At 38.3% G+C, this 24,605-nt stretch overlaps 1 long non-coding RNA gene across 2 annotated transcripts in view; it reads left to right on the top strand.

Moving 5' to 3' along the window:
* The window catches only part of LOC138740654 (uncharacterized), a 35,569-nt gene extending 11,423 nt beyond the window's left edge, over window positions 1-24,146 (top strand). For both annotated transcript variants that reach the window (XR_011343099.1, XR_011343098.1), the window contains 3 exons: window positions 5,352-5,470; window positions 11,063-11,134; window positions 22,569-24,146. This is a non-coding gene — a long non-coding RNA (uncharacterized lncRNA). The remainder of the gene's footprint in view (window positions 1-5,351; window positions 5,471-11,062; window positions 11,135-22,568) is intronic.
* Window positions 24,147-24,605: the final 459 nt, after the last annotated feature.

The following is a 24,605-nucleotide window of genomic DNA, read 5'->3' on the forward strand; positions in this document are numbered from 1 at the left end:
AATTGTGCCTTGAGCTCTGTGTGTGTGTATGTATATACACACACACACATACACACACACACTTAGTGTTATGTTAAGGTTTTTTTAAACTTTATTTATTCGTTCAAATTACAAATAGTAAATAACATATACAACAATTAACCATAAACATGAATGTTATATTTTATAGAAAAAAAAGAAAAGAACCCCCCCCCCCTTCAGCCAACTCTCCTAAGGAGAGCCATAAAGAAAGAAAAAAAATTAAACATACATATTGAGATTTAATCAACGTAAATCAATATGTAAATATTCTGAATAAAACAACCACTTAATAAAAAACTATAGTTATCACATGAAACATATGTAATTTTTTCCATTATTAAACTATTCTCATTATGCCATCTATTAATATCAATCATATTTGTATATTTCCATGTACTAGCAATACATTTTTTTGCTACAGATAATGCTAAATATACAAAAGCAAGTTGAAATTTATCTAATCCCAAACCTTTCAGAGGTTGCAAACTACCCAATAAAAATACTGTCGGATCTAAAGGTATTTTAATCTTATACAGGTATTCTAAAAACAATTGAATTTTCTACCAAAAAGATTGTATATATATATTTTATATACATGACCAGACAGCATGAAAAAAGTTCCAACAGAATTACCACATCTAAAACACAAATATAATTCATGAAAACCATACTTTTTTAGTTTTTCAGGTGTTAAGTATAACTGATGTAAAAAATTATAATTATAATTAATCATTGCATAGCGTGCATTTATCAGTCTAGTTACATTATCATAACAGATATCTAACCAATCATCTTCAGAAAAAATAAAACCAATATCCACTTCCCATTTATTTTTGGATTTATCCCAACCCTTTTTATCCATACCATCCTGTAATATTTGATACATAGATGAAATATAACCCTTCTCTGGTACCTTCATAAGAAAAGTCTCAAATTTAGTCATTTCAGGTAAAATCATATCTCTACCAAACACCTGTTTTACCAATGATCGAATTTGATAATAAAGAAACAAGAGTTCTTATCAATACCATAACTGTCCCTCATCTGATTAAAAGATAAGAATTTACCTTTAAAACAATCTCCCAAATTTTCCACACCTTTAAATCTCCAATGTAATAAACTTCGATCGTGTATTGAAAAAGAAATAAGTTGATTATTATACAACATCAAAATATCATAATAACACAAAAAGTAAAATAAGAATAAGAAAATTCTTCTATTCATCCAAGAGATTTCAAACTCGGAGATCCCATTTCAAAAGAAGTTGGACTCTTCCCATTTCCGTTTTTCCCATTTTTGCCATTTCTTCCATTTCCAGAACAACCAGATTTTTCTTAGGAGACAATGGTGGACTACGTCTTTGTCCTCTTATACTGGCAATGAATCAGCAAAAATCATTGCTTCACAATCATTCTCAAAAAACCGAGATTGATAGTCTCCATAAAACACCTTCAACACTGCCGGATAGCGAAAAGTAGACTTATAACCTTTACGCCACAAAACTTCTTTAACTGGATTAAATCGACATCGACGTTGAATGACCTCTTGACTCAAATCAGGATTTAAAAAAAACTCTGCTCTTCTGAATCAATAATGGATTTTGTTGTTGTCTCACATTTTGCACTGCTAGTCGAAGTATTGCTTCCCTTTCCAAATAATTCAAACATCGAATTATTACAGGTCTCGGTGGTTGACCAGGTAAAGGTGTTCTTCTTAAAGCTCTATGAGCTCTTTCCAGTACCAAGCCTCCAGAAAAAAATTCTTGCCCTAGTACTTGTGGGATCCAGTCTTTAAAAAAATGAAGAGGAACTTGACCTTCCATACCTTCTGGCAAATCAACAATTTTCACATTATTCCTTCTGCTTTGATTCTCCAAGTAGTCTATTTTCCTCTCTAACTCCTTCTCACGTTCTCGCAATTCTATAACAAATTTTTCAACCTTCAACACTTTTTCTGTATTAGAAGCCACTTGCTGTTTACATTCCAAAAAAGCAGACTGAAATTTTTAAAAATCTTCACAAGATGCTTCCACACGTGCTTCACCTGTATTCAATTCTGAACTTATACTAACATTCATTTGAGCTATCTCATTCATTATAGGCTGGATGACAGCATTTAACTGCTTATATTGTAGCTCAGAAAAGCTCAGCCCTGCTTTCTCTGACGTAGTGGCAGAACCAGGTAACTGCAGCTCCTGCTGCAACTCAACAAAAGGCATTTTAACGGATTTACTGCGGATCTGGACTCCCAGCAACAGCACCCCGACTTTCTCAGGGGGTCGATGCTGGTCTCCCCCCTCAGCTCGTTGTTTTCTTGCAAAATCACGAAGGAAATCAAAATATTCAGGTTGAAATGCTTCCTTTTTTTTTTTAAATTTTTTTTATTTTTCACACCATAAATCACATTAGCCATGATATACACAATTTCTTTTTCACACATATACAGTGACTTTTTCTCCCCCCCCCTTTCCTCCCAAACCACCCCCCCACCCCCCCTCTCATCCATTTTAGGTATACAATCTAGGTTGCATTAATCCAGTCAGACAATGTTGTCATTCAACAAAATTACACCAGAAATTCTACTGAGTCCATTCTTTTCTTTCCTTCTCCTTCCATCAACTTAGGTAATGTTTGTCCCCGGTAGGTTTTCGCTATTGTATTTAATGTAAGGCTCCTATACTTGTTCGAATATTTCAATATTATTTCTTAACCAATATGTTATTTTTTCTAATGGAATACATTTATTCATTTAAATTTGGTAGTTTATTCCTTTTAATTTGGTTATGTATTCCATTAATATTTAAAGACATATAGTTCAGCGTAGCCCTTTTATATTTTGTTTATCTTCTCTTTCCGTTTTTCCATCTTTACCTTTCCTCCTTTTCCATTTCTGTTTTCTTATTTTCAACTCTTTATAAGACAACATTCCTACAACATCCAACATTTTCCTTATTCTCCTATTTCTATCTTATTTATTCCCAATCTCCCATTCACCTCCTGAGTTGTCCTTTATCCCTTGTCGGACAACCACATCTCCCCTCTCCATTTGGATTTGCAAATCCACTCGCAAGCGTCAACTGATTTTGCAGTGACCGCTATTTCCCCCCACCCCGCCTCCCCCAGAAAAGATTTCACTTTTCATATGTCACAAAGGTCACTCTTTTAATTCCCTCCTTATTCTCTCTATTCCATTACCTTCCCTTATTAATTCTTGTCTATACTATCTATATTTTCCTCTAAGTACAGATACATTCACGTATGCTCCTTGTCTCTATTCACTCTTATACCTCTTTACCCGCATACATATCAATCGTGATCATTTTTACTCTCATTACCCGTCTTCATCCCTCAGTCTATTTTTGTCTTTACCCACATACATATCAATTGTGATCATCTTAACTCTCTTTACCCGTCTTCCTCCCTCAGTCTATTTTTGTAATTGTTCTGCAAATTTTCGTGCTTCTTCTGGATCCGAGAATAGTCTGTTTTGTTGTCCTGGAATAAATATTTTCAATTCCGCTGGATGCTTTAGTATAAATTTATACCCTTTCTTCCATAAAATCGCCTTTGCTGTATTGAACTCTTTTCTCTTCTTTAGGAGTTCAAAACTTATATCTGGATAAATGAAGATTTTTTGCCCTTTATACTCCAGTGGTTTGTTGCCCTCTCTTACTTTTTCCATTGTCTTCTCCAGTACCTTTTCTCTTGTAGTATATCTTAGGAATTTTACTACAATAGATCTTGGTTTTTGTTGTGGTTGTGGTTTAGAGGCCAATACTCTATGTGCCCTTTCTATTTCCAATTCTTGCTGTAGTTCTGGACATCCTAGGGTCTTAGGGATCCACTCTTTTATAAACTCCCTCATATTCTTGCCTTCTTCATCTTCCTTAAGGCCCACTATCTTTATGTTATTTCTTCTGTTATGGTTTTCCATTGTATCTATTTTTTGAGCTAGTAGTTCTTGTGTCTCTTTAGTTTTTTTATTAGATTTCTCCAATTTCTTTTTTAAGTCTTCTACCTCCATTTCTGCTGCTACTGCCCGCTCTTCCATCTTGTCCATTTTCTTTCCCATTTCTGTTAAGGTCATCTCCATTTTATTTATTTTCTCTTCTGTGTTGTTTATTCTTTTTCTTAAATCCTTAAATTCCTGTGTTTGCCATTCTTTAAATGATTCCATGTATCCTCTAATAAGAGCAAGTATATCCTTTACCTTGCCTCTCTTTTCTTCTTCTATTTCACCATACTCTTCCTCTTCTTCTTCCTCTGGGTTGGCCATCTGTTGTTTCTTTGTTGCCCTTTCCTCCTCTTCTTTCTTGTTTCTGTTGTCTTCTGTGGTCTCTTCTTGCTGCAGGTGTTCTGCAGCTGTCGTTGCCGGCTGTGGAGATCGACTCCCCAGCTGGTCCCCCCTCCCGTCGGTGTGTTTTTTTTCATTCGCATCGCGCATGCGCGAAACTTCGCGCATGCGCGGTTGCGCACTTTTACTCGGCTCTGCGAGCCATTTTTGTAGTCCATTATTTACCGACCTGAGGGAGCGGGTTTCTCTCTCCGCAGCGGGCCTCTTCGGACAGGTAAGGCCTTCACCTTTTTCCTCCTTTGTCTTCTCTTCCTCTCTTCTTACCGTTGCTTTCGACTTTTCTTTTTTTGTCGCCATCTTCTTTCCACCTTTATACTCACTTTTCTGTAACTTTTATTTCTGTGCCTTTGTGTTTTCTCTTGTTTTTCCCGACTTTTCTGGAGAGGGCTGGAGTTCACCGTCCGGCCACTACTCCATCGCGTGACTCCTCCGGTTGAAATGCTTCCTGATGCATTTCAGACAATGGAGTCGTCTTCCTGCATGCTCCCTCCGTTAAAATCAAAAGGCTTCCAGAATCGGGATCCACTTCTTGGGAACACGCACCTTCTTCCAGAGAACGGGTAATTCCAGCACCATCCTTCACTTGGTGAGTAGTAGACATTTTTTTTTCAGCTCCCACAGGCAGTCTTTGTGGTTTAGACACTAAGGAAGTTAAACCTGAAGCTGTAACAAGTTGTTTACGCCCCAAATCTTCAACACTTCGAAAATGTAACTTCTTCTGCATTAATGGTCATAACAGTTCCTTAATACTTTAAGCTAAAATTTAAGAAGTTTAAACTTGAAAACAAGGGGTTAAAAATGGGTACTTAAAAGTCCGGCCAGAGAGGTCGAGATCACATGTCTAGACTCTACGCCATCTTGCCACGCCCCCCCCCCCCCCCCACTGTGTTATGTTAAGGTTGATTAATAATTAAAATACTATTTTAAATATAACACTGTCTAGGCTAATTTTATCGCTGTTGTCTGTTACGTAACAGGTACACCAACAACAATCTTGCCATCGATGTCACCAAAACCAAAGAGCTGATTGTTGACCAGGAAGGGAAAGCCAAAGGTGTATAAACCATTGATCATTGGGAGGTCAGAGGTGGAGAGGGTGAGCAAATTTTTCTTTGGAGTCACTATCTTAGAGAGTCTTTCCTGGACCCAATGCACTAATGGCATCATGAAGTGAGCATGTCAGTGCCTCTACTTCCTCAGAGGTTTGGTATGACATTGGAAACCCTGGCAAATTTCTACAGATGTGTGGTGGAAAGTGTGCTGACCGGCTACATCACGATCTGGTATAGGGCACCAATATCCCTGAGTGTAAAGCCCTGCAAATGTAGTGGACACAGTCCAACACATCACAGGCAAAACCCTCCCACTATTGAATACATCTACAGGGAGTGCTGCCATCAGAAAGCAGCAGCATCATCAAGGATCTACACCAGCCAGCGAACACTCTTTTTGCTGCTGTCATCAGGAAAGAGGTACAGGTAGTTTTGGAATCTACTCAATGTATATTCACCTAACGAAGAAGATCAAAAGTTTATGCAAGATATTTTTTTGAAGATAGCAGATACGCAAGGGAACATATTAATAGGAGGGGATTTCAACTTTAATTTGGATTCAAATATGGATAAAACTGGGAAAAAAATTAACAGAAAGAACAAAGTAACCAAATTTATAATTAAATCGATGCAAGAAATGCAACTTTTGGATATATGGAGGAAACAACACCCAAAGGAAAAGGAATATTCATATTATTCGGGTAGACATAAAACATACTCAAGAATAGACCTATTTTTGTTATCAGCTCGTATGCAAGATAGAGTAAGAAAAACACAATATAAAGCTAGAATATTATCGGACCATTCACCCTTGATATTGACAATAGAGTTAGAGGACATCCCTCCAAGAATGTATAGATGGAGATTAAACTCCATGCTACTTAAAAGGCAGGATTTTAGAGAATTCACTGAAAGACAAATTAAAATATTTTGAAATAAATACGGAATCAGTGAAAGATAAGTTTATACTATGGGATGCAATGAAAGCGTTCATTAGAGGGCAAATAATAAGTTATGTAACCAAGATGAAGAAGGACTATAATCAGGAAACAGAGCAGTTGGAAAGGGAAATAGTAAATATAGAAAAATAATTATCAATGAAGGAAGATACAACTAAAAGAAGAGAATTGACAGATAAAAAAATAAAATATGAAACACTACAAACATATAAGGTGGAGAAGAACATAATGAAGACAAAACAGAAATATTATGAACTAGGGGAAAAAACGCACAAAATTCTAGCATGGCAGCTTAAGACAGAACAAGCTAAGAAAATGGTATTGGCATCAAGGAAAAAAGACAAACAAATCACATATAATCCAATGGAGATCAATGAAAACTTTAGAGAATTCTATGAACAATTATACCAAACTGAAAACGAAGGGAAAGAAGGCAAAATAGATGAATTTTTAACTAAATTTGAACTACCAAAATTACAAATAGAGGAACAAAATAAATTTACAGAACCATTTGAAATAGTAGAAATACAAGAGATAATAAAAAAATTACCAAATAATAAAACACCAGGAGAGGATGGATTCCCAATAGAATTCTATAAAACATTTAAAGACATTAATTCCGCCCCTCCTGGAAGTAATCAACCAGATTGACAAAACATAAAGCTTACCAGATTCATGTAAAACAGCAATAATTACAGTAATACTAAAGCAAGGGAAAGATCCACTTGCACCAGCGTCATATAGACCAATATCATTACTTAACACAGATTATAAGATAATAGCTAAATTATTAGCAAACAGATTAGCAGATTATGTACCTAAAATGGTAAATCTAGACCAAACTGGATTTATTAAAAAAAGACACACAACAGACAATATTTGTAAATTTATTAACTTAATTCATGCAGTAGAAGGGAGTAAAGCGCCAACAGTAGCAGTTGCGTTAGACGCAGAGAAGGCCTTTGACAGAGTAGAATGGAATTATTTATTCAAAGTATTGCAAAAATTCAGTTTACCAGAGAAGTATATTAATTGGATTAAAGCATTATATAAGGGACCATTGGCGAAAGTGACAGTAAATGGATATATATCAAAGCAATTTAACTTAAGCAGATCAACAAGGCAGGGATGCCCACTATCACCCTTATTGTTCGCGTTAGCTATAGAACCACTAGCAGAATTGATAAGAACAGAAAATAATATAAAAGGGATAAAAATAAAAGACAAGGAATATAAGATCAGTTTATTTGCGGATGATGTTATAGTATACTTAACAGAACCAGAACTGTCAATAAAAGAATTATAAGAAATTGAAGGAATATGGAGAAATGTCGGGTTACAAGATTAACGTAAATAAAAGTGAAGCAATGCCAATGAATAATGCGGATTTCTCAAAATTTAAGAAGGAATCACCATTCAGATGGCAAATGCAAGCAATAAGATACCTAGGTATACAAATAAATAAAAATCTCGGCCATCTATATAAACTCAATTATTATCCACTAATAAAAAAATTACAGGGCGATTTAGAGCATTGGAAAGATTTATCATTAACACTAATAGGAAGGATAAACTGTATTAAAATGAACATTTTCCCAAGGATATTATACCTATTTCAGGCATTGCCAATACACTTGACAGAGAAATTCTTCAAGGAGTTAAAGAAAATAATAAGGACATTTTTATGGAAAGGGGGGAAACCGAGGATAGCACTAGATAAATTAACAGAATGGTATAAACAAGGAGGCTTACAACTGCCAAACTTTTAAAAATTATTATAGAGCCGCACAATTAAGATACCTATCAGATTTTTACCAAACAAGGGAAAAGCCAGATTGGACTAGATTAGAACTAGATAAAATAGGGGAAAAGATACCTGAACACATTTTATATAAATGGGATGAAAAATTGGTACAACTTAGGAGTTCTCCAGTATTACATCATCTGCTCAATATTTGGAAGAAGATTCATGTAGAAAGGAATAAAACAAATTACCAATTACCAAAACTAATAATGACGCAAAATCAGTTACTCCCTTTTACAATAGATAACCTTTCCTTTAGAGAATGGGAGAAAAAAGGGATCAAAAGAATAGAAAATTGTTTTTCAGGAAATAGATTATTATCCTTTGAACAAATGAAAGATAAATACAATATAACTCAAGATACAGTGCTGGCATATTACCAATTGAGATCCTACTTGAAGGATAAATTAGGAAGCAGTCTGAGGTTACCAGAGGGAAGTAACTTTGAATATGTGATTACAGATACAATGATAATCAAAAGATTTATAACAAATATGTATATTAAACTGCAAGAAAAGGAGAATGAGGAAACAAATGGTAAAACTAAACAAAAGTGGGAACAAGATTTAAATATAAAGAGAAAAAAGGAAACATGGGAGAAGTTATGTTCTGGAATGATGAGAAATACAATAAATACGAGGTTACGTATGATACAATATAACTGGATACACAGCCTATACATTACACCTCAAAAGTTAAATAAATGGGACCCAACAGTATCTGACAGATATTTTCGTTGTAAAAGAGAAATGGGAACAACAATTCATGCAATCTGGACATGTGAGAAAGTAGAAAAATTTTGGGATGATCTAAACCAGATATTAAATAAAATTACAGAAAACAATATACCAAAAAACCCAGAGATCTTCCTCCTAAGTAACATAAAAAACAAAGAATTTGGAATTGATTTGGATGGTGCACAAAAAAGATTTGTTAAGATAGTTCTAGCCGTAGCAAAAAAATGTATTATGTCAACCTGGAAATTGGAAGATAATTTGAAAATACAACAATGGTATATAGAAATGAATAAATGTATTCCATTAGAAAAAATAACATATAGTTTAAGAAATAATATTGAAATATTTGAACAAAATGGGAGCATACATGAAACACAATAGAGAAAACCTACCGGGAACATTCACCACCTAAATTAACGAAAGGAGAAGGAAATGAAAAGAATTGACTCAGTGGAATTTCTTGTTTATTTTTATTGAATGACAACATTGTTTGACTGGTTTAATGTATCTTAGCTTTTGTACTTTAAATGGATGGGGGGGGAGGTAGGGAGGGTGGGATGGAAGGAAGGAGGGGGGGAGAAAATTACACTGTAGATATTTGAAAAGGAAAATGTATGTATCATGGTCAATGTGGTTTATGGTGTGAAAAATTAAAATTTTTTTAAAAAAAAGTAAAGAGGTACAGGTGCCACAAGACTCTCACCACCAGGTTCTGGAACAGCTGCCACCCCTCCACCACCAGAGTCCTGAACACAATCAGGGACTCATTCAAGGACTCTCACTTTATTGATTTAAAAAAAAAATCTCTCTGTATTCCTTTCAGTTTGTTTACATTATTTGTTTACATGTGTATGTTAAATATATATATTTGCACTACCAATAAGTGGTAATTCTGCTGCACCCGCAGGAAAAATAATCTCATGGTTGTATGTGATGTCATGTATGTACTCTGACAATAAGTCTGAAATTTGAGTTGTAAGGAAAGATTAAACTGTTTAGGACTTTATTCCCTGGAAAATGAGGGGAGATTGATAGAGGTAAACAAAATAGTGAGGGGTACATAACTAAAATGGTGAATAAGTGCTCAATTTTAACATTTAAGAAAAATTTGGATAGGTACATTGAAATGAGGAGCATTTAAAAAAATTTTTAAAAAAGTTTTAATTTAGGCATACAGCACGGTAACAGCGCCTTTCTGCCCACAAGCCAGTGCTGCCTAATTACACCCAAATGACCAACAACCTGGGTACATTTTAAATGGTGGGAGGAAACCCACATAGACACTAGGAGAACATACAAACTCCTTCCAGATGGCACTGGATTCAAATCTGCGTTGCTGGCACTGTAACAGCGTTGCACTAACCGCTGTGCAAACTGTGCTGCCCTTAGGTGGTTGGGGTGTGGGTGCAGGGAGGGTGGGTATGGAGTGGTATGGTCTCCACAATATGGACATTGTCTCTCCCTTTGGACTACTTGAGCTGTAGGGAGAGAAAATTCACTGGGACTACGCAAAAAAATAGTTTGGCACAGACTAGAATGGCTTAAGGCTTGTTTTTGTGCTGTAATGTTTTATAGTGTCCATCCTCTTGTGTACCCTTTCCAAAGCCTCGCTGAACTTTCTATATTGGAGCCCAACCTAAATGTTATATGGCTGTAACCTTTTAATTAGTTTATTTATGTTGCTGCTATCACCTTGCTGTTAACTTGATAGCATCCTCTTACAATGTTTCCAAAAATGTTTAATCCCTCCTCTAGCTGCAAGTTTTGGTGCTTAACCTGTTTACTGTTGCTATTCTTTTATATTGGTTGTAAGCATTTTCCAATGAAAAGTGTTAAATGTTGTTTTGGTTCTTAATATTCCCTTTGTTATAATGCTGAATGTGTTCTGAGCTACATTTCAGTCTTGAGATGAGTACTGTAGGATTCTTCCATATTCAGAGCACCAATTTTAAAAGAAAAATGTGTGACAAAGAAAGATTCTCATTGAGTTAACCAGTATTGAAAGAGATCCTTTGGCCAACTCGACCATGATGCTCATTTAAGATAATCCCATCGATCTGATATCTTTATAAATCTTTCCTATCTATGTCTTTTAAACATTGTAATTATACCTGTCTCTGTCACCTCCTCTTTCAGATTGTTCCATATGTCTGCACAGATCAACTTTAAATCTTTCTCCTCTTGCCTGGTTCTAGTCTTTTTCATGAGGTAAGGAAGTTGATCTACCTTATCACCTTAGCTGTATATAACTGTCTTTTATACCCCTCCGTAAATCTTCGTCCGCGAAGCCAAGCCAAAGAAAGAAATATAACTGTCGCATCTTAATACATTTGAAGGATCAACCATTTATCTTTTTAATCTGTTGGCTCAATCTTAAAACTGTCCCAAATTTGTTTTTTTTTTAATCCTATTTTATTCACTAACATCAGGCAATGTGTGAGGTTCTCTTCTGCCATTTAATGGTCCAGCAAGATGCTGAGTTTAAATATTTGGGAGAGAATAATGTATATCGCAGTATAACTTCTAATTGTTGAACAAAGGATTTTGTGCAAACATCTGGTTTGTTTCCTTCTCTCTTAAAAAAAACTTTTCAACATTAAGAATTTGTACTTTAATTAGAAAATGTGAACATCATTTGAGGCTCTGTGTCACTGATAAATAAAACATAAAAACATTGTATTTTCTAAATAATCATCTTGCAATTCAAGGTTTTAGTCACCACTGCAGCAAAAAAGTCATTATTTTGAGACTTTTGGGCTAAAATGCAACTTGTTTCACTTCAGTTCTGAGATGATTTGAGCCTTGGTGGGATCTCTCAGCTGTTCCACAAGGGACAGATGTATCTTAATGGATTTCTGTATATGCCATCATATAGGACAACCCCAAAATTTTCCACCTAAAATGCAGGTATTGAGCTATTCCCAAGTCTGACACTTACCACTGACCAGTGGAGTGGTGCTGTCACAATATTTTAATGCCAAATTAGCATTATGCTCTTAATTTTATGAGCATATTTTAAAATAAACTGGTCAGCACTTGTAGCAGGATATTTAAAGCCTGTACAGAATCTACAGCAGTTAGATTGAGAAGATGGACACCATGGGGAGCACTGAGACTTAGTTGGACTCTTGCAGGTTTACCCCTTGTGCCTCGGGCTTGACCAGTACTCTTGAGTCAGAGCCACAGGATGGAGTAGGGTATGGAGGGGAAAGGGAAAGATGGCAACAGTGTTGAAACTTTGCTATCAAGGTTCGGATTTTAGACCCGGCATGTAAGACAATGCTGATTTTTGAGGCAATGTTTTAAAGCTTTGGATTGTCCTATATGCTGGCATTATACAGTAAGTGGTTGGTTTAATTGGGTTCATGCACACTCTGTCTTGTTGGGAAAGACTGAAATTCTTCTGACATTCATTGATGCTTCTTATCTACTGAAGTCTTGGGCAGAGATTTCTATCAGTGAGAATATCGCATTTTTCAAGGAAGCTTCGAGGAAGATGTCTTGTGTTTTCTCTTCCCAGGCAGTGTGTTTGTCATCCACCGATTGAAGCAGGGTCTGTGGCAAGGTTCAGATCTTTTTGCAATCCAACCAGTAGATTTGTTGGATTTTGCAAAAGTAATGTAATATTTACAGCTTTAAACTGTGCTTTAAGATGTTTGTACCTCTGTTGCAGGGTTTACTATTGCCTTTATCAATCATTGCATGGAATATAGGAGTTGGGAGGTGATGTTGAGATTGTATAAGACGTTGGTGCGGCCTAATTTGGAGTTCTGTGTGCAGTTCTGGTTGCCTAATTATAGGAAGGATATAAACAGATTGGAGAGAGTGCAGAGAAGGTTTACCAGAATGTTACCTGGGTTTAAGCATCTAGAGTATAGGGAGAGATTGGACAGATTAGGTCTTTATTCTTTGGAGCATAGAAGGTTGAGAGGGGATTTGATAGAAGTATTTAAGATTATGAAAGGGATAGACAGAGTGGATGTGGATAGACTATTTCTGTTAAGAGGAGGAAAGATTAAAACAAGAGGACATGAGTTAAGAATTAAGGGGCAGAGGTTTAGAGGTAACATGAGGGGGAACTTCTTTACTCAGAGAGTGGTAGCCGTGTGGAATGAGCTTCCGGGAGAAATAGTGGCGGCGGAGTCAATTGTATTATTTAAGAAAAGGTTGGACAGGTATATGGATGAGAAGAAGATGGAGGGTTATGGGCATTGTGCAGGGAGGTGGGACTAGAGAGGGGTGTTTGGTTCGGTGCGGACTAGAAGGGCCTAATGGCCTGTTTCCGTGCTGTAATTGTTATGTTATATTACTACCAATCTTGAGCTTGCAGGTACATTTAAGTTTTTTCCCCATCTACAGAAAAGTGTTCTAAAGTTTATGCTGCTCCTTGCTGAGGAAATGAGGTCTGGGAATTGAGCCATATTGGTCAGAGTTTCTCATATGATGTTGAAGACATCATGAGTTATGAGTTTACAATGGCTTTACTTCCTTCACTTTATTTCCCTGCAAACTACTTGCTCCTGTGAGCTGCATCCTTGAGACCAAATACTCACACTTGCACTTCCCTGATGTCCAGTAGCTGATTCAGGAGGAGTTAAACAAGAAAATGTGCAGATGCTGGGATTGAGGGCAATATATAATGTGCAGCATCCATAGGGAGTAACCTGATAAAGCAACATAGTTATCAGATTTTTTGGGGTGTCTGAGATTGTGATTATTAGAGTTGAAATTGTGTGATACTGTAATACAGTAGTAGGTTGAAGGACTTGGAACAAATAATGGTTTTTGCCTCATTCTTTCATTCCATTGATTGATGCCAGATTGGGTCTTGTGTGCATTTATGCAAGTGTTGTCTATGCATTGTGACTTGGCATCATTATGCTTTCAGAGAGCAAGTAATGGAGGTTGAACAGTTTTCTGATCTTCCTGTAAATTCACCGCACTTCAGCAGAGGGCAGGCAAAGCAGAGGAGATTCGGAGCTTGAGTAGACAGTGAGAAGCTAGGGGAACACAGCTGATTTGGCATCTTCCATGGCAGGAAAGGGTCAGTCAACATTTTGGGTTGGGACCCTTTAAAGCAGGGGTGGCCAAATCTTTTTGGTTGCGGGCCACATACAGAAAAATGTCGAGTCGTGGGCCAAATAATATTATTCCCGGCAGTTTTAAACCAGTTACGTTGCAACAAAAATGGTGTGTTTAGATCAGAAAACTGTTGTGCTATCAAAAATTCATTTTCTATCAAATAACTGTCTGACGCTATTGAACAGTTTAACTTTTGAGAGTACAGTAGTTTATTGATGTGCTCACATATTATAATTGGCATTTCTATATCTGCTGCTCTTAATTTAAATTAATACAATAAAACTCTTTAAAACTCATTCAAAAAGCAATGTCAAATAAAAAGCTGGGTGCAAAATAAGAACAGGAGAAAAGATCAAGAAAGGGACAAGGCCGTCTCCAACATCCTCCACCTTAATGATTATGATGCAATGTGTAAATCTGTTGATAGGCTATTAAAAATAGGTTATTAAAGTTAACAGATTCCTTGCAAATCAAACAAACACACTTCCCCTGGACTTCTGTGAAAAAGTATTCATTTTCCCATTGTTATTTTCAGTCTTTTTGGTTCTGCCATGTTTAATCAACTGAGGGAAACTTTTTTTTCTCTGAGGTAAATGTTTTAATCGATCAGTAACATTTCAATGGATGGTATAGTAGTTGTTCAAAAAATAGCAGTGCCATTGATTGCACTTAGTTTCAACAATGTACATACAGTGCAATTTATTGTTAGAGACTGTCCTCGAGCAATGGTTTTCAAACTGCTCCCCTGAACTCACATTCCATAAATGCTCTGTGATTGGTAAGGAGGTATGTTACTGTGCTGTATATCTAAATTTAGTAATTAAGTTGCCTGCCATCATCGCTCTAAAGAAAATAATTCTAGTCAACTAGCCATCGCTCTACCCCTTGTTGCTCTCCCTTCTTTCTTTCTCCACCTATTACATCCTGCCTTTGTTTCCATGTGCCTCCCCCTTTACCCTTTTATTCAGATGCCTGCCTACATTTTTCCATATCTCGATGAAGGGCTCAAGTTGGTTATATATTTTATCTTTGCTATATAAAAGACATCATTTGACCTGCTGAGTTTCTTCAGCATTGTTTTACTTCACCCATAGTGTCTACAGGCTTTTGTGTTTTACTTCCTAGTTTACTTAACTTTTCTTCATAAGAGATGTTCTCCAGTACAGGCAACATCATAGCACCCTCTCCAAAGCTTCTACATCCTTCCTATCAGGAAGCGACAAGAAATGAACACAATCTGTAATTTTTCTTCAATTTCCAAGACTTTAACCTTCTCTTTCTCCCACTTAAAATTTTCTGGCTGACCTATCTGCTGATATTCCACATGGATTTCACCATCTTTAATTTTAAAATGACACCGTTGAAATCTGTGAATGACCTTCTTTCAATATACATTAATTTATTGAACTCTGGAATTAAAATAAGCTAATCACAAGAATCTGAGAACAAAACTTCCCCCTTGCCTGTTCTCACTGATTTGAACTTATTTTATTATCATTAATACAAAATATAGTAAGAAGCTTTGTTTTGCATGCTATCCAGGGAAATCAACTCATACTGCAGGTAGAGCAAAATAACAAATAAATAGACAGGTGATTAAGTGTAAGGAGCAGTAAAACATCCAGCTGATTCTTCCTCACAACAGATTGTGGCTCTCAATACCTTGACACTGCATCCAGGAACAGAGCTAAATCAAATGTCAACATGACAATCAATGTTTCTTTGTCTGTATCTGAGGATGACGTGCGTGCTGCCTTCAGGAGAGTGAATCCAAGGAAAGCATCTGGCTCAGATGGAGTACCTGGCTGAGTATTAAAAATCTGTGCTGACCAACTTATCAAGATATTCATGGACATCTTCAATATCTCACTCCAGCAGGGTGTGGTACCCACCTGCTTCAAACAGGTGTCAATTAAGAAGAGTGTAGTAATCTGCCTTAATGACTATCGACCATTAGCACTTACATCAACAGAGATGGTGTTTTGAAAGGCTGATGATGAAGCAGATCAGCTCCTGTCTGAGCAATGGCATGGATGCATTCCACTTCGCCTAATGTAGCAACAGATCTATGGCAGATGCCATCTCACTGGCTCTACACAAAACCCTGGAACACCTGAACAGCAAAGATGCATACATCAGGAAGCTCTTTATAAACTACAGTTTGACATACAACACCATCATCCCCTCAAAACTGATCAGCAAACTCCAAGACCTGGGGGTTAACACCCCACTGTGCAATTGGATCATGGATTTCTTCACCTCCAGTCTGCAATCAATAAGGATTGGCCAGAACATCTCCATGATCTCCATCAGTACTGGAGCACCACAGGGCTGTGTTCTTAGCCTTCTGCTCTACTCACTTTACACCAATTACCGTGTCGCTCTGTTCAACAATAACATTACAAATTTGCCAACGATACCATGATAAGGGGTTGTACAAAGGAAGGGAATGAGTTAGCATACAGGTTGGAGATTGAAAACTTGGCTAAATGGTAAACAACAACCTTGGACTCAATGTCACTGAACCTAAGGACCTGACTGTTGACTTCAGGAAAGAAAAGCCAGAGGCATACAATCCAATGATCATTGGGGATTCCAAGGTGAAGAGGGTGAACAAATTTAAGTTCTTGGGAGGATCTTTCCTGGATCCAACACACCAATGGCATCATGAAGAAAACACCTCTACTTTCTCAGGAGTTTGTGGAAGTTTGGTATAACACCAGAAACCCTGCCAAATTTCTAGAGGTGTGGAAAGTGTGCTGACCAGCTGCATCACAGTCTGGTTTGGAAACACCAAAACCCCTGAGCATAAAGCCCTCCAAAAGGTAGTGGACAGCCCAGGACATTACAAGCAAAACCCTCCCACTGTTGAGTACATCTACAGGGAGCATTGCCATCAGAAAGCAGCAGCAATCATCAAAGACCCTCACCACCCAGCACATGCTCTGTTCTCTAGTTGCCATCAGGAAAGAGGTATAGGTGCTCAAGGCGTGCACACCAGGTTCAGGAACAGCCTCTCCCCCTCCACCATCAGACTCCTCAATGATAAACTCAGAGACTCATTTAAGGACTCATGTGCACTTTATTGATTTTCTTTTTGTTCTCTCTGTATTGCATAGTCAGTTTGTTTACATTTTTTTAGTTGTTTACAGTTCTTTGTTTACATGTTTTACACTGTGTACAATTTATTTTTTTGCACTACTGTAATTCTACTGTGCCTGCAGGAAAAAAGGAATCTCATGATTGAATATGATGTCACATATATACTCTGACAATAAATGATTGAACCCTCCATTTAATTACTTGATTTTAAAATATAGGCTTGTTTAATCAAATGAAGCAGAATCTCTAAAGAAAATTTAATGCTACCTCAAGAAAAAAATTTCTCCTCAGAAAAATCAAACGATAATTATGCCATCACAATTTGTCTTTACAAAGGAAATGCAAGGTGCAGAATTCTTGCTCTTTCTGCAGGGGGCAGACAAAATCAGAAAGCTCTTTCTTTAATGCAGTAAACAAAAAGTGCTGGAGAAAATTAGCAGGTCATACAACATCCATAAAAAGTAAAAGGCAGTCGTTGATTCAGTCCTGAGTTTTTCAACAATGAGATGCTGGAGGAACTTGGAGGGTTAATGCACTCAATTCTTCATAGAGGATCCCAACCTGAAACATTGAATGACCGTTTATCTCCACGGATGCTGCCTGATCTGCTGAGTTCATCCAATATCTCATTGTTTGCTTTCGATTCCAGCCTCTGCAGTTTTTGTGTTCACCTTCAGCTCTTTTTGAGCTGGTTATGTCAAGTGTCAATAGAAAAAGAATAATTTCCATTGTTTTATTACATTTTTATATATTTTAAGATAAATATGTGCATTAAATAGCTCAAAAAGCTCACAGTGGAGAGAAGTCCTTAACGCTGTATGGAAAGATCACATTGTGTTCTACTGGTTAATAGGGTGCCTATTAATTACTGTATATTGTTTGGCCTGGAAGTCAGCCTGAAGAAAACTGAGGTCCTCCATCAGCCAGCTCCCCACCATGACTACCAGCCCCCCCACATCTCCATTGGGCACACAAAACTCAAAACGGTCAACCAGTTTACCTATCTCGGCTGCACCATTTCATCAGATGCAAGGATCGACAATGAGATAGACAACAGACTCGCCAAGGCAAATAGCGCCTTTGGAAGACTACACAAAAGAGTCTGGAAAAACAACCAACTGAAAAACCTCACAAAGATAAGCGTATACAGAGCCGTTGTCATACCCACACTCCTGTTCGGCTCCGAATCATGAGTCCTCTACCGGCACCACCTACGGCTCCTAGAACGCTTCCACCAGCGTTGTCTCCGCTCCATCCTCAACATCCATTGGAGCGCTTTCATCCCTAACGTCGAAGTACTCGAGATGGCAGAGGTCGACAGCATCGAGTCCACGCTGCTGAAGACCCAGCTGCGCTGGATGGGTCACGTCTCCAGAATGGAGGACCATCGCCTTCCCAAGATCGTGTTATATGGCAAGCTCTCCACTGGCCACCGTGACAGAGGTGCACCAAAGAAAAGGTACAAGGACTGCCTAAAGAAATCTCTTGGTGCCTGCCACATTGACCACCGCCAGTGGGCTGATAACGCCTCAAACCGTGCATCTTGGCGCCTCACAGTTTGGCGGGCAGCAACCTCCTTTGAAGAAGACTGCAGAGCCCACCTCACTGACAAAAGGCAAAGGAGGAAAAACCCAACACCCAACCCCAACCAAACAATTTTCCCCTGCAACCGCTGCAACCGTGTCTGCCTGTCCCGCATTGGACTTGTCAGCCACAAACGAGCCTGCAGCTGACGTGGACTTTTTACCCCCTCCATAAATCTTCGTCCGTGATGCCAAGCCAAAGAAAAGAATTGAAAGAATAATTGAAAGTTGTCTATTTATACAATTGAGATTCCAGAATACATGGAAAGCTTCTATTAAACAAATCCACTCTTTAGTGCCTCTAGTTTTTAGCAAGCAAGTGACCCAGGCTGTAAGTAACTCACAAAGTTTCATTTCCTGCCAGAAATGTACTTCGTCTGGCCCATATCATCAGCAGGTAGTCAGCGAATTGCTGGAGGAACTCAGCAGTTCAGATAAGCATCCGCGGATAGGAATGATCAGTCAACATTTGAGGTCCGGAACTTTCATTGAGATTTAGATTTTAAAAAGTGATTACATACATCAAGGGAAAGTAGTTGGGGGAGGGCCCAGATTATTGGACAATAAGTATGAGAGGTACAAAGACAGGAAGAAGGAGAGACTTCTTTGAAGGGGAAAGAAAAGTTAGAGAACAAGAGGAAAAAATAGACAGGTCAAGAAAAGACAAACAGTGAAATGAGTTGGGGGTTACCTAAAATTAGAAAAATCAGTGCTCATGCAGTTAGGTTTAAGACAGCCCAGGGTGGTTATGATGTGTTATTTTTAGACTTAAAACATGGGTAACAGGCCCTTCTGGCCATGAACTCACACTGCTAAACCTACTAACCCCATGTCTTTGGAACATGGGAGGAAACCAGAGCACCTGGACGAATCCAACACAGACACAGGGAGAACCTACAACTCTGGTAACTGGTGCTGTAATAGGATTACGTAAACTGCTATGTTAACTGTGCCTCGATCTTGCGTTTAACTTCAAGACACTAGACTAGGCTGAAGACGGACATATGACTGTAGGAATGGTTGGGAAGTGTTGAAATGGTTGGCTTAAGGAAGATAACGTTTTGACCCACACACATTATTAGTGCTCAGAAGTGGACACCCAATCTGTGTTGGGTCTCAGTGTTGTAGTCTTCATGACATTTGTAGGTGGTGCCAAACACTGGAAAAACTGCAAGGAGAAAATTCAGATTTATTGTCAGATGTAATTAATGACATCACATATAGCCCTGAGATTCTTTTCCTGTTGCCCAGGCAGAATTTCTACTTTTCGGTAGTGCAAAAAGCTGTACTCAAGGAAAGAGAAATGTAAGCAAAGAAAAAATTGTAAATAAACTGCAGTAGAGAAGAAGAAAAAAAAAATATCCAGTAATAAATAATGTGCAAAGTAAGAGTTTTTAAATGAGTCTAAGTTTGTTGTTTGAAAGTCTGATGGTGGAAGGATAGTGACTGTCCCTGAACTTGGTGATGCACGTCTCGTGTCCCCTGTACCTCTTTGCTGAGGGCAGCAGCTAGAATAGAGCATGTCCTGGGTGATGTGGATCCTTGATGATTGCTGCTGTCAGACAGCAGTTTTTCATGTAGATTTTCTCAATGATAGGGAGAGAGGTGCCTGTGATGTATTGGTGCCCCCATCTAAGGCTATGGTGCAGCCAGTCAGCACTGTTCCCTCTAAGTTGTGCATGTGTGCACACATAATCATAACCAGTGCGCACAAAAGGTTAGTGACCTAAAATAATGGCGTCATTAATAATTGTACAAATTCAAGTTTACATTTGCACACACATTCAGTGCGTACATACTTTTGTCAGAGGAAAAAAAAATTGCACACCGTGAGATTTTTGTGCACACTGACAACTAAAAATTAGATGGAATGTTGCCAGTCAGCATACTTTCCACCATCCATCTTAGAAGTTTGCCAATGTCATATCAAACCTGCAAACTCCTGATGTGCTTTCTTCAAGTGTGTTGGATCCAAGAAAGGCATCCTGAGATAGAGACTCCCAGGATCCCCCTATAATCACTGGATCGAACACCTCTGGTTTTCCCTTCCTAAAGTCCATAATCAGCTCCTTGGTGTTGGTGACATTGAGTGCGAGGTTTTTGTTAGTACACCATTCAGCCAAATTTTCAATCTCCTTCCTTTATGATTTGATTTTGTTGATTATGTCATTTAACCCCTATCTCAGCTGTCGGGTATCCTTTGTTATTTCTATTTTCATCTGTGATCTCTACTTTGCCCAAAAATCAGAAATAATCACACGTACATCATAAATAGCCAATTATATTTCCAGTTTCTGGGTTTAGATATGCACTTAACTGGGAATACATTCCAGCGTACATAATTTAAAATAAAATAGGTCATGTATTTTTAGATCAATTTAATAAGTCGTAAGGGAGACCCACAGTAGATGCAACTTATTGTCCAGAGTAATGTTTGACATGGTAATGGTAACACAGCTCTGATATGTAATTTGCTCTATGAACATGAATCTTGCCCCATACAAAACACAAGTTGAGGTTAAACTGTTAAAGGATAACATTTATAGTTCATTGTGCCTCAGAATTATGGATGTGTTTTTCTGTCTGGTAGAAATTGACAAGTCCTTCATCTGCAGCAGAACAGAATTCATTAATTACGAATCATTGTTTAAAAAATAAAAAATTAAAAAATTACAAATCATTGTGTTGGAAACAGCCCGTTCAGTCCAACTCATCTCTGTAAACCAAGGCACCTTCCTGAGTTAGTCTAATTTACCTGCTTCTGCTCATTTCCATCCAAACCCTTCCAATTTGCACATCTGTCCAAATATCTTTTGAACAATGTAATTGTACCCATCCTTACCACTTCCTCTGGTGGCTCCTTCTGGGTAAACATCACACTCTGTATAAAAATCTTGCCCCTCAAATTCTCTAAATCTTTCCTGGTCTTCTGTATGAACAACTTAAAGTTGTTTAAAGATATTAACCTGGTGGTAATGAGCAGGTCCCTTCTAGCATATCCCTGAGCAAACATAGAATGCTGGTATCAGACACTTACTTTCCTTCTTCTGATAAGGATTTTGGATTTTATTCTGTTCAACTGCCTCACTTGAGTGGTTTCCTTGCCTCAGTGGTAGACCTTTTCAAACTGCTGTGTAAAATGGCATTTTGCCTGGTTAGCGCCCCATTTGCGCAGCAGTTGGAAAGGATCTGACCTGGTCAACCCCGTCGGGATCCAACCGAGTCCCTGACCTATCCCAGAGGTAGTCAGGGAACCCAGTTACACTTACGTAGGTAGTGTCCACAGGCGATTTGAAAATTAAAATGGTCAACCCACTTATTCCGGTGACGTCATCACTTGCGTGCATGTGTCACTGGGCAGCCAGCGTTGTACACCTGGGAGTATGTGTGATTTCCGGTGAGTACGTGATGCATCATTGCAGGGGTGGGATCCCTCTTAAATGGCTGGGTTGGCGATTTAATGGGTAGATCCCTCTGCTATTCAAAAGATCCTTCCAGCACCTGGGTCCCAGGAGGGCCTCCCAGTTGTTGCAGTTTAAAAGAAGCTACTGTCTGCTCTTTCTGCAGACCTCAATTTTACCTTGTGTGAGGAATAAATTAGAGCTCAGAATGAAGGGGAAGTCATTGTCATCACAGGGAAACACAAACAACTGTTTTAAGTTGCTGTGCATTGTGTGATGTATAACCTGTTCATTGCAGACAAAATGCTTTTTTCTGGTGTTGTGGTTAAATTAAAACCCTGGAGTTAAAAGTCTTTCTATGAATGTTTGATTGCCATTTAAAAAAAATGTTTGGAACGGTAATGTGGCAATGCCATCCTGGTTGATTCTCTTTCACAGTACTTCTAGATGAAGGTTGTTGTATGTAACCCACAGGCAGCACGACCCGAGGTGTTCCCGAGTCCACTGCCTCAGGAGAGAAGCAGAATATAGAAGTTTAAGGTTTTTACTTGAGGGAGCAGGCATCAGGTTGAACAGTCCTGCTTTCCATAGCCAAGTATTGTCGACACATTATTAATTAACATTACAGGCACCCTTTGGACTGCACCACGTGGGAACTATTGTTGGGAAAACATTAATCAGGCTTCAGTAAGCAGTGCCTCAGCTGCCTCTGGCTCCAACCTTTGGATATTATTCCAGCTGAAGCTCTGAAAAAAAAGAAGTGTTTGCCAGTCTACTTTCTACTCTTTTTGCATTTTCAAACCATTTACCAATTAGGACTTCCCTTGGCAGGTGGTTTTACCCATAGAACCACTAGAGCCTGAATCGTCCAGCTTTATCTGAACTGTCTGCCATTACAAAGAGGATTAGAGAATTTAAAGTACATGCTGCCTCTTTGAGGATGAAAATTATATTTAATAATGGGAAATAAAGAAATGGCTGAGATGCTAAAGAATTCTTTTCATTTTTAATCAGTTAATTTAATTTAGAGATATAGCAGTGACAGGTCTGTCCATCCCACAAAGCCAAATATACCCATGTGACCAATTAACTTACTAACCCCATATGTTTTGGAACTTGGGAGGAAACCCACGCAGGTCATGGGGAGAAGGTACAAGCTCCTTAGACTGTAGTGTTTGAATCTGGGTCAGTAGCGCTGTATTAGCATTTTGCTAACCACTACATTAACTATGCCATCCCTACTGTGCTTCTTCTGCACTGCACCAAGGCAAGAAAAGCAATTTGTACTGGAAAGCTGTAATGACAAGTGCAGAAATTTCAATTTATCTCAAACTTTGACATCTTTTGGTAAATTCTATTTATTTTTGGCATCCCCTCTTCAGCTGATGCTCCTCTTCAAAGATGTGTAGAATTCCAACAATAATTGAGGACCAATATTTTTGGTCTCTGGCTTGTTTTGAACCACCTTGTCAGCTGCAGAGCACATTGTTTCAGCTGGATCATTCAGAAGACTCTGTCAGAGCTCAGCTTCTTTTGTGCAATGTTCAGCTCCATATTGGAACATAGAACAATATAGCACAGTACAGGCCCATTGGCCCACAATACTGTGCTGAGCTATGTAAACTTGCTCTACAACAATCTAACCCTCCTCTTCCTCAGTGCTTAACTGTCTATTTTTGAATGGCCCTATTGCACCAGCCTTCACCAATACCCCCAGCAATACATTCCAGGCACCCACCACTCTTCGAGTTTAAAAAAAACCTACGTCTGATGTCACCCCTAAACTTTCTTTCATTCATGTTAAACTGAAGTCCTCTGGTATTGGCTATTGTGGCCCTGTGGAAAATTGTGATTGCTTGTAATCTTGTGTACATCTATTGTCACCTCTCATCCTCTGTCACTCCAAGGAAAAGAACACCATGGGTATAATGTAAGATTTCTGGGTCCCAAGTGCTTTTGGTATAGTAATGACCATGTTATACTGTAATGTGAATAGTATGTATCTTGAAGTCCAAAACTAGTGTATTAATGTGACCTTGTGTAATCGCTAAATAAAGCACTTTTAAAGGAAAAAAATAAAAAAAACCCTAGCTCGGTCAATCTTTCTGGATGAGACATGAGACAGGCAGCATCCTGGTAAATCTCCTGTGCACCCATCTCACACAACATCTCCTCACTTGTCAGGAAGATGCAACAGCATCTGCACTTCCTGAGAAGACTGAAGCGGGAAAGGCTATCAGTCACTATTGTCAACCTTCTACAAATGCTCTTGGCCAGCTACATCACAGTGTGATATGGTTACTGCAGAGACATGGATTGGAGGCCAATCCACAGGACCAGAGGAGTGGCAGAGGATCACTGTAGTCTTCCTTCCCCAATTGACATGATCTGCCAAAATCATTGCCTGAAAAGGGTGTGCAAAATCGTTGTGGACTATTTTGTGCTCTCAGTTCATTAGAGATTGACAGTGGGTTGACAGGCTGGGGACAGCAGGTACTCAAAGTGCTACTT

This window comes from Narcine bancroftii, chromosome 8 (genome assembly GCF_036971445.1).
Source record: "Narcine bancroftii isolate sNarBan1 chromosome 8, sNarBan1.hap1, whole genome shotgun sequence".
Taxonomy (NCBI): Eukaryota; Metazoa; Chordata; class Chondrichthyes; order Torpediniformes; family Narcinidae; genus Narcine; species Narcine bancroftii.